We start from the raw sequence: 11,259 nt of genomic DNA on the forward strand, positions 1-11,259 counted from the left end.
TACCAAAAATATTATCTTATCATATCTATCAGATCTGACTCTCGTAGGTGACCGTGAAGGGATTGACAACCCCTTTATCATGTTGGTTGCGAGGAGTTTATTTGTTTGTGTAGGTGCGAGGGACTGGTGCGTGGCCTCCTACTGGATTGATACATTGGTTCTCAAAAATTGAGGGAAATACTTATGCTGCTCTACTGCATCACCCTTTCCTCTTCAACGGAAAACCAACGCAGTGCTCAAGAGGTAGCAATAAAGCAGTATGAGGACGTGAGACATGAGAATTCATTTCTTCATGATTATCTTGTGTCCTTTCAAGCATATTCAGGTCTCCAGCAAATTCTTCAGGCATTTAAGTTCGTCTGGAGACCTGACCCTGCATAAGAGATTAGTTCTTTTTCTTCACCACCCACATCTGAAGGGGTGGCAAAGAGTGCATCATTCTGCGAGCTCCATAAGAGAAAGGTGGCATAGATGCCAATCCACTTCATTTCACATAAGAAAGGTTAGGGTAAGCATAAGAGTAAGTAGAGACATTCTTCGAGGACTTATGAACATAATGATTTGAAGAATAATGCACATATCCACAATCCTTAGATCTTCCCTGCAAAACAGAAGGGTTAGCACGATGATGTTCATATGAAGACTTTGATCCTTTTGAGGAATTTGATCCACGTAAGGAATTTGGTGCATATGAGGACTTGGATCCATATGAAGAATTTGGTCCATACGAAGAATTTGATCTGGGGTTCCTATTCTTCACAGGTGGTGTCATGATGACATTCACCTTAAGATTTTCAAGGCACCTTTTGGGAACCCAGATTTTCTTCATAGGAGAACCGTTCCTGTAGTTGGTGCCAACATATCTAGCAAATACTTCACCATTCTGATTTTGAACAGTTTATAGTTGGAGTCAAATGACTCATTAGAATAATATGAAGATTCACATGTAAAACCAGATAACGTAGATGGATCCACTGAAGGTCCCTTTGCAGCAACCCATGAGGTTTTGGGATACTGTTCAGGTTTCTAGTAGGTCCCATCAGCATTGAATTTCCTCTTGAAGGCAATACCCTCTTTCCTAGGGTGAGTGAAGTCTGAAAAAAACCTTGAACTCGTGTGGCTCGTCGCAATTAAACCCTGACCTTCGAATCCCTGAAATCGGCACCCTATACTCTGTGATCCCGGTCAATATTAACCCTTAAGCTGTTTGGAGCACCTGGAAAATATCCAACCCGGCTAGGATCAGAACCTACTGTCACTTACATCCCTGTCCCACATGTCATATTTTTCTCAACATGTCATATTTTTCTCATCATATACCTCCACAGCCTCATTCGCCCGCCTGCTCGCAATGGCGCTCCACGGCACACCCTCCGCCTTGAGAGTCGTACTCACGAGCATGCAAGGCAGCGACCGCATGGATCGCCATTCATGCATGTAAGTCGGCCTAATCCAATCGATTCAACACTGTACTATACACTAGTAGCAAGATCGATCAGTAGGCATATCAATGGACGGCAGCTAGCTAGCCTCGAATCACACGATGGCTCTAGGGCCTCCGACTTGTCCAGGCACGACGCGTGGGTGAGGATGACGACGATGGTCACCGGCCAACAGTAGTACGCGGCGAGGTCGCTGAGCGTGACACCGTGCACCTCATCGTCCACTTCGGAACGGTGCGCACCAGCAGCTTTTCAGGCACAACGCCGTCGCTGACGTGCTGACAACCAAATCAGAGCTACCTCTCTGGCGCCATGAGTCAGACCAGAAACTTGCACCACGATGTGGTCACGTGCCACTCTATGGTAGTGAGGTGCAACCGTGCTGTCATCGTATGCCATGCCGAGCGACTACCATTATGTCGAACAGTTGTAGTGTGCATGCACTCCTCAGCAGCTCACCTCGCCTCCGAGCTCACTCCGCCCGCCCCTATGGCTTACCGTGTCCTTGGATGATCTCTATAATCGCTCCTTATACCTCGATCTCTTCCCCCACTGCTCGAACTAGGCAGTTGCTTGCTCCGTCGCGAGAGCTCGCCATGCAGAACACACGCTGCATGGACGGCGACAAGACTGGCGCCCATGCGGTCATGCCTCTCAATTTTCTTTCCCATGATACACACCAGGATGTCCATGCTTCTCTGCTATCCCCACACGCCACGGTAGTCGTTGCTGTGCTGCTGGCATGGTGCTCGCCAGCGGTTGCCCACCGTCCCGTCGATGGTGCACCGTGGACAGGCAACGCAGACCATCCTCCAGACTCCACTTCCTCTACCCTAAGTCTTCAAATCCCTCGGCTTAACCTCATGCTCGTCTCAATTTCAAGGAAACGCTACTTCGGCGAGCTCTGTCGAGCCTTGCCACCACCACCCGCTCGGACCACGAGGCTGTCGATCGTTGTTGTCGTCATCGCCAGCGACCCGAAGCCCCACCCTTGGGCCCGCGCCGAAGCGTTGACCGGTCAACTCGCACCAACCATTGCCTAGCTGGGTGCCTACTGCATCAGTCCGAGGTACGCGTTCTTGGGGAGAGAGAGAGGGACGGATAGAAGATGGACATGAGATAGAAGCTGAACAGGACAGGTGGACCTGTGTAGTCAGTGAGAGTAGTGTGTGATCCCGACCGGGATCGTTCTTTCCTACCATGCCAAACTGGTTTGAACGGGTTCAGGGTTGAGATTAATCGGGATTGACAAGTACAGGGTACCGATTTCAGGGATTGAGAAGTTAGGGTTCAGTTTTGACTGCATGTATAAAATCAAGGTTTAAAATAGACTTCACTCTCCTAGGTTTCCTGTTGAGGATCTGCTTTTTAAGCACATCACAAAGAGCCTGATGCCCTTTGAGGCTTTTGTACATGCCTGTCATATACAATTCCTTCAGCCCTGCATCATCAGTGATACTAGCAATGTCCTCAGATGAGGAATTAGTGATAGTAGAGATAGTTAAAGGATTTGCAGCAATGGAAGCATTTGAGCATTCAGGTGAAGAATTAGCAGATTCACGTTCAATGCACTTCAAACATGGAGGAATAAATTCTTCCTGAGTAGCGCCGATTTGTTGAGCAAGTAATGAATCACGCTCCTTCTGAAGATCTTCATAACTCACTCTTAACTGCTCAAGATCTTGCTTTCTTTGAAGAAATTCATAAGAAAGCTTCTCATGATCAGATAAGAGAGTGTTATGATGACTCTGAAGGTTATCAAACTTGTACTGGAGTCCCTGAAGAATTTTAGCCAAAGCTTTAGAATGATCCATTTCTTCACCCAACATATCGTCGCTCTCATCTAGCATGTTTTGAACTTTTTCCAAAGCTCTTTGTTGTTTAGTGGCAAGGGAAGCAAGTTTGACATAACTGGGTCCAAATTCATCACTAGATTCATCATCACTGGACTCAGATAAGTAGCATTCAGTTAGCTTGGCACATTTTTCCATAAGGCATGGTGGAGAGGATGATGATTCTGGATTGAAAGTCATAGTCTTGCACGATTCCATGAAGTCCTCAAACCAGGGTTCATGGTGAGATCGATGGCCTTCATAGACCTCAGAGAGTCGGTCCCAGATGAGCTTCACATGACAGAGATGCATAACGTTCCTGAACTGATTTTGTGACAAGCCGGAGCAGATGATGTCCTTCACCGTGAGGTTGAGTAGCGTGTATTTGCAAATATCATCAGCCTCCGCCATCTTGCATAGGTCAGTAAGACCTATCTCGGTGACGGTCCAGAGTTCGCTGTTCATCACCATGAGGCGCTTCTTCATCATGGCCTTCCACCTGGGATAATCATGACCGTCGAAGATGGGGCATGTCATAGTCTTCATTCCTGCGGTCGACATAACTAAAACTCCAGGCGGTTAAACAAAAATCACACAGAACAGGGGAGTACCTTGCTATGATACCAATTGAAAGTGTGTTAAGTCGACTAGATGGGTGGGGTGAATAGGCGATTTTTATAAATTCTTCACTGAGGAATTTCAGGGTGAGGAAATTCCTAAGCGAAAAACTACTTACAGCAGAATAAGTAGTCAGATGCATACATGACATAACACAAACATGGATATCATGATGAAATGAAAAAAAGACGCAGAGTACAGAAAGCGTAAACACAGGATAAAACATGATGAAGACAAACAGACTGAAGAAATTGAACTGAGGAAATTGAGAAAGTCTTCAGTCAGAGTCTTGGAATAGATATGAACAAGCACACAACACAGAAATGAGGAAATGGAAGGGTTGAGGAAATAGAACCAATAGGCTTGGTGAAGACAATGATTTGGTAGACCAGTTCCAACTACTGTGACAGTTGTACGTCTGGTTAGGGCGGCTAGGTATTCAAACCTGAGGAGACACAGTCCCGGACACCCAGTCCTAAACACGCAACTCAGGACACTTAGTCCTCACCGTATTCCCCTTGAGCTAAGGTCACACAGACCTCGCCCAATCACTCGTGGTAAGTCTTCATGTGACTTCCAAACCTTCACAAACTCGGTCACTCGGCGATCCGCAATTTCCTCTTGGATGCTCTAGACCATGACGCCTAACCGTCTGGAAGATGCATAGTCTTCAAAGGTAACAAGCGTCGGATCCACGCAGGATCAATCTCTTCAGTGATGCTCAATCACTTTGGGTTTGTAGGTGTTTGGGTTTGGGTTTTCCTCACTTGATAATATTCGCTCAAAGTCCTCGGAGGATGGGATGCTCTCAAATGAAAAGTGTCAGTTTCTCTCGGAGCGGCCAACCAGCTAGTGGTCGTAGGGGGGCGGCTATTTATTGCCTAGGGAGCAGCCCAACATGATAAGACATAAATGCCCTTAAATGATATGACCGTTAGGTGGGGAGATATTTTGGGACAGCTGGCACGTAGCACAACAACGGTCGGAAATTTGACTATCAAATTCCTCAGGGCTATCATGTTCCTCACTTGTAGGCAATCTTTACTGGCAAATTCCTAACTCCTCAGTTAGAACAAATTTATCAGAGAACAGAAGAGATTCATCTCTGTCACTGAAGAAATTGACTGAACTGCATGAGATTTCCAATGGCTTCACTCGAAGGGATTGGTAGGTGTAGGATTTTGAGTTGATCATCACCTGGAAACTTTTCCTTAGTATTTCCTCGATCCCCTTTAATAGTTCGGTGTTTCCTATGACTCAAGAAAGAGAAAAAGAAACTACAAAAACAAAAGTCTTCACGCTTCATGTTCCTTGAATGAATACCAAGTCTTCATGGTCACACCAATTTCTTCACTTTCAAAGTCTTTAGAAAGTCTTCAGAAATCTAAAGTCTTCAGTCGAAGAACTTCATTTTTAGGGGTCGACTTTCTCTGTAAATATCAAACTGCTCATAGACTTGTAGACCTGTGTACACTCACAAACCCATTAGTCCCTTAACCTATAAGTCTTCAATACACCAAAATCACTAAGGGGCACTAGATGCACTTACACGGGCCCTCTTGATGGAGGTAATACCCTACGTCCGGTTTGATTGACTTTGATGAGTATAGGGGTTACAACAGTGGATCTACCACAAGATCATGATGGCTAAACCCTAGATGTCTAGCCTATATGATTATGATCACCTCTATGGACTAAACCCTCTAGTTTATATAGACACCGGAGGGGGCTAGGGTTGTACATAGTCGGTTTACAGAGAAAGGAATATTCATATCCGTGATACGTCTCCAACGTATCTATAATTTTTAATTGGTCCATGCTATATTATCTACTGTTTTGAATGTTTATGGGCTTTATTATACACTTTTATATCATTTTTGGGACTAACCTATTAACCGGAGGCCCAACCCAGATTTGCTGTTTTACGCCTATTTTAGTGTTTCGAAGAAAAGGAATATCAGGCGGAGTCGAAACGGAACGAAATCAACTGGAGAAGTTATTTTTGGAAGGAAACACACCTGATGGACTTGGACCCCACGTCAGAAGATACGGGAGCTGCCCACGAGGGTGGGGGGCACGCCCCTGCCTCGTGGGGCCCCCGTGGCTCCCCTGACGTGCTTCTTCTACCTATATAACTCCATATACCCTAAAACTTCTAGAACGGAGATTAGATCGGGAGTTCCGCCACCAGAAGCCTCCATAGCCATCAAAAACCAATCTAGACCCGTTCCGGCACCCTGCCGGAGGGGCAATCCTTCTCTGGTGGCCATCTTCATCATCCCGGCGCTCTCCATGATGAGGAGGGAGTAGTTCTCCCTCGGGGCTGAGGGTATGTACCAGTAGCTATGTGTTTGATCTCTCTCTCTCTCCCTCGTGTCCTTGAGACGATACGATCTTGATGTATCGCAAGCTTTGCTATTATAGTTGGATCCTATGTTTCTCCTCCCACTCTTCTCTCTTGTAATGAATTGAGTTTCCCCTTTGAAGTAATCTTATCGGATTGAGTCTTTAAAGATTTAAGAACACTTGATGTATGTCTTGGTGATCAACTTGCGGGTTTCTTGACATTGGGAACCTATGCATAGGGGTTGGCACACGTTTTCGTCGTGATTCTCCGGTAGGAACTTTCGGGCACTCTTTGAGGTCTTTTGTGTTGGTTGAATAGATGAATCTGAGATTGTGTGATGTATATCGTATAATCATACCCATGGATACTTGAGGTGACATTGGAGTATCTAGGTGACATTAGGGTTTTGGTTGATTTGTGTCTTAACGTGTTATTCTAGTATGAAGTCTAGGGCTGTTTGTGACACTTATAGGAATAGCCCAACGGGTTGATTGGAAAGAATAACTTTGAGGTGGTTTCGTACCCTACCATAATCTCTTCATTCGTTCTCTGCTATTGGTGACTTTGGAGTGACTCTTTGTTGCATGTTGAGGGATAGTTTTATGATCCAATTATGTTAGTATTGTTGAGGGAACTTACACTAGCGAAAGTATGAACCCTAGGCCTTATTTCCACGCATTGCAATACCGTTTACACTCATTTTTATCATTTGTTACCTCGCTTTTTTATTATTTCAGATTACAAATACACATATCTATTATCCATATACCACTTGTATCACCATCTCTTCGCCGAACTAGTGCACCTATAAAATTTACCATTGTATTGGGGTGTTGGGGACACAAGAGACTCTTTGTTATTTGGTTGCAGGGTTGCTTGAGAGAGACCATATTCATCCTACGCCTTCTACGTGTTGATAAACCTTAGGTCATCCACTTGAGGGAAATTTGCAACTGTCCTACAAAGCTCTGAACTTGGAGGCCCAACAACGTCTACAAGAAGAAGGTTGTGTAGTAGACATCAAGCTCTTTTCTGGCGCCGTTGCCGGGGAGGTGAGTGCTTGAAGGTATATCTTTAGATCTTGCAATCGAGTCTTTTAGTTTCTTGTTTTATCACTAGTTTAGTTTATAAAAGAAAATTACAAAAAACTGGAATTAAGTTTGTCTCATACGCTTCACCTTTTTAATATCTTTCGTGAGTATGATGGAAAGGATAATTGTGCTCAAGTGGTAGAAGAAGAAATATATAAAATGTTTGGCACTAAATATTTGAATGATGAGCATGATTGCAATGTTGTTAGTATGAGTTCTTTGAATATCTATGATGCTAATGATATGCAAAGCCACAAGATTGGGGAAGCTATGTTTGATGAAGATGATATTTTTTGTCCCCCAAGTTTTGATGAGCAAATTTATTATGATGAAAGCATGCCTCCTATCTATGATGATTACTGTGATGACACGTATGATTTAAATAATAATAATAACAATGAAACTTGTCATCTTGATTTCAATTTTCAATCACATGATAATTATTTTGTTGAGTTTGCTCCCACTATTATTCATGAGAAGAATCTTGCTTATGTGGAGAGTAGTAAAATTTCTATGCTTGTAGATCATGAAAAGAATGATTTAGGTGCTGGTTATATTGTTGAATTCATTCATGATGCTACTGAAAATTATTATGAGGGAGGAACATATGCTTTTAGGAATTGCAATAATATCAAGTTTCCTCTCTATGTGCTTAACGTTCTGAAGTTATGCTTGTTTTACCTTCCTATGCAAGTTGATTATTTCTCCCATAAGTTGTTTGTTCAAAAAATCCCTATGCATAGGAAGTATGTTAGACTTAAATGTGTTAATCATATTCTTCATGATGCTCTCTTTATGTTACAATTCTTATCTTTTATATGAGCATCATTGAAATCATCATGCCTAGCTAGGGGCGTTAAACGATAACGCTTGTTGGGAGGCAACCCAACTTTATTTTTGTTCCTTGCTTTTTGTTCCTGTTTAGTAATAAATAATTCATCTAGCCTTTGTTTAGATGTGGATTTATGTTTTAATTAGTGATTGTGCCAAGTAGAACCTTTGGGAAGACTCGGGGAAAGTCTTTGCGATCATGCTGTAAAAAACAAAAACTTTAGCGCTCACGAGAATTGCTGCCATTTTTACTTGGAGAGTGATATTTAGTTAATTATTTTTGAAGATGATTAATAGAGAAATTACTCAGGTCAATAAATTTATTTGAGAATTTTATGAGTTCCAGAAGTATACATTTTATCCAGATTACTACAGACTGTTCTGTTTTTGACAGATTCTGTTTTTCATGTGTTGCTTACTTATTTTGATGAATCTATGGCTAGTAAAATAGTTTATAAAACATAGAGAAGTTGGAATACAGTAGGTTTAACACCAATATAAATAAATAATTAGTTCATCACAGTACCTTGAAGTGGTGTTTTGTTTTCTTTCGCTAAGGGAGCTCACGAGTTTTCTGCCTTAAGTTTTGTGTTGTGAAGTTTTCAAGTTTTGGGTATGGATTTGATGGATTATGGAACAAGGAGTGGCAAGAGCCTAATCTTGGGGATTCCCATGGCACCCCCAAGGTAATATTCAAGGATAGCCAAGAGCTTAAGCTTGGGGATGCCCCGGAAGGCATCCCCTCTTTCGTCTTCGTTCATCGGTAACTTTACTTGGAGCTATATTTTTATTCACCACATGATATGTGTTTTGCTTGGAGCGTCAATCTATTTTGTTAGGATTTGCTTTCTGTTATTTATAATAATGTTTTGCATCTTTTATTTCAATAAAAGTGGCATTGATAGCCTTTACTATGCCTATGTTACAAGTATACATGTTGCTGTTTGAAAACAGAAAGTTTACCTCTGTTGCAATAATTCCCTAGAAAAGTCAGAATGTGATAAAATGTTGAAACCTTTTTAATATTAAGCTCTGATAAATTTACTACAGTGGGAATTTTGTTTCATAATTTTTGGAGCTAGGGAAGTATGGATGCTGCAGCATTCTTTACAGACTATCCTGTTTAGGCAGATTGCTGTTATGTTTGCATTGTTTGCATATGTTTGTTGCTTTAATGATTCTATTTGAGGATAGGACTATTAAATATGCAGAGGCATTTAGTATGCAATGTTGAATAATAATTTTAGTGATTTGCTACAGTAGAGTATGATAAGTTTTTCGCAATTGTTTATACTAACTTATCTCACGAGTCCTTGTTGAGTTTTGTGTGGATGAAGCTTTTGAGATTTAGGGAGACCTTGATCTGAGAGGAATTAAGAAGACACAAAATCTCAAGCTTGGGGATGCCCAAGGCACCCCAAGATAATATTTCAAGAAGTATCAAGCATCTAAGCTTGGGGATGCCCCGGTTGGCATCCCACCATTCTTCTTCAACAATTATCGGTTAGTTTCGGTTGATCCTAAGTTTTTGCTTATTCACATGATGTTTGCCATTCTTAGAATGTCATTTTCTTTCGCTTTGCTTGCTGTTTGAATAAAATACCATGATCTGAAATTAATAAATGTTAGAGAGTCTTCATATAGTTGCATAATTATTAGACTACTCATTGATCTTCGCTTATATCTTTCGGAGTAGTTTGTCATTTGCTCTAGTGCTTCACTTATATATTTTAGAGCACGGTGGTGGATTTGTTTTATAGAAATAGATGAACTCACATGTTTCACTTAGATTATTTTGGGAGTCTTAAATAGCATGGTAATTTGCTTAAAATCCTAATATGCTAGGTATTCAAGAATAATAAAATTATCTTATGAATGTGTTGAATACTAAGAGAAGTTTGATGCTTGATGATTGTTTTGAGATATGGAGATGGTGATATTAAAGTCATGCTAGTTGAGTAGTTGTGAATTTGGGAAATACTTGTGTTGAAGTTTGTGATTCCCGTAGCATGCACGTATGGTGAACCGTTATGTGATGAAGTCGGAGCATGATTTATTTATTGATTGTCTTCCTTATGAGTGGCGGTCGGGGACGAGCGATGGTCTTTTCCTACCAATCTATCCCCCTAGGAGCATGCGCGTAGTACTTTGTTTTGATAACTAATAGATTTTTGCAATAAGTATGTGAGTTCTTTATTACTAATGTTGAGTCCATGGATTATACGCGCTCTCACCCTTCCACCTTTGCTAGCCTCTCTAATACCGTGCACCTTTCGCCGGTATCATGCACCCACCATATACCTTCCTCAAAACAGCCATCATACCTACCTATTATGGCATTTCCATAGCCATTCTTAGATATATTGCCATGCAACTTTCCACCGTTCCATTATTATGACACACTCCATCATTGTCATATTGCTTAGCATGATCATGTAGTTGACATCGTATTTTTGGCAAAGCCACTGTTCATAATTCTTTCATACATGTCACTCATGAGTCATTGCACATCCCGGTACACCGCCGGAGGCATTCATATAGAGTCATATTTTGTTCTGAGTATCAAGTTGTAATTGTTGAGTTGTAAGAAAAATAAAAGTGTGATGATCATCATTATTAGAGCATTGTCCCAGTGAGGAAAGGATGATGGAGACTATGATTCCCCCATAAGTCGGGATGAGACTCCGGGCGAAAATAAATAAAAGAGGCCAAAGAAGCCCAAATAAAAAAAGAGAAAGAAAAAGAGGCCATAAAAAAGAGAGAAGGCCCAAATAAAAACAAATATTAAAAAAATAAAAAAATGAGAGAAAAAGATAGAAGGGGTAATGCTACTATCCTTTTACCACACTTGTGCTTCAAAGTAGCACCATGATCCTCATGATAGAGAGTCTCCTATGTTGTCACTTTCATATACTAGTGGGAATCTTTCATTATAGAACTTGGCTTGTATATTCCAATGATGGGCTTCCTCAAAATGCCCTAGGTCTTCGTGAGCAAGCAAGTTGGATGCACACCCACTAGTTTATTTTGTTGAACTTTCATATACTTATAGCTCTAGTGCATCCGTTGCATGGCAATCTCTACTCACTCACATTGAT

General features: G+C 41.7%; 1 pseudogene; it reads right to left on the reverse strand.

The window, feature by feature from the left end:
- Window positions 1–385: 385 nt before the first annotated feature.
- On the reverse strand, window positions 386–3,820 carry LOC125516665 (uncharacterized; annotated as a pseudogene).
- Window positions 3,821–11,259: the final 7,439 nt, after the last annotated feature.

This window comes from Triticum urartu, chromosome 6A (assembly GCF_056163025.1).
Source record: "Triticum urartu cultivar PI428250 chromosome 6A, HENAU_Tu73, whole genome shotgun sequence".
Classification (NCBI taxonomy): domain Eukaryota; kingdom Viridiplantae; phylum Streptophyta; class Magnoliopsida; order Poales; family Poaceae; genus Triticum; species Triticum urartu.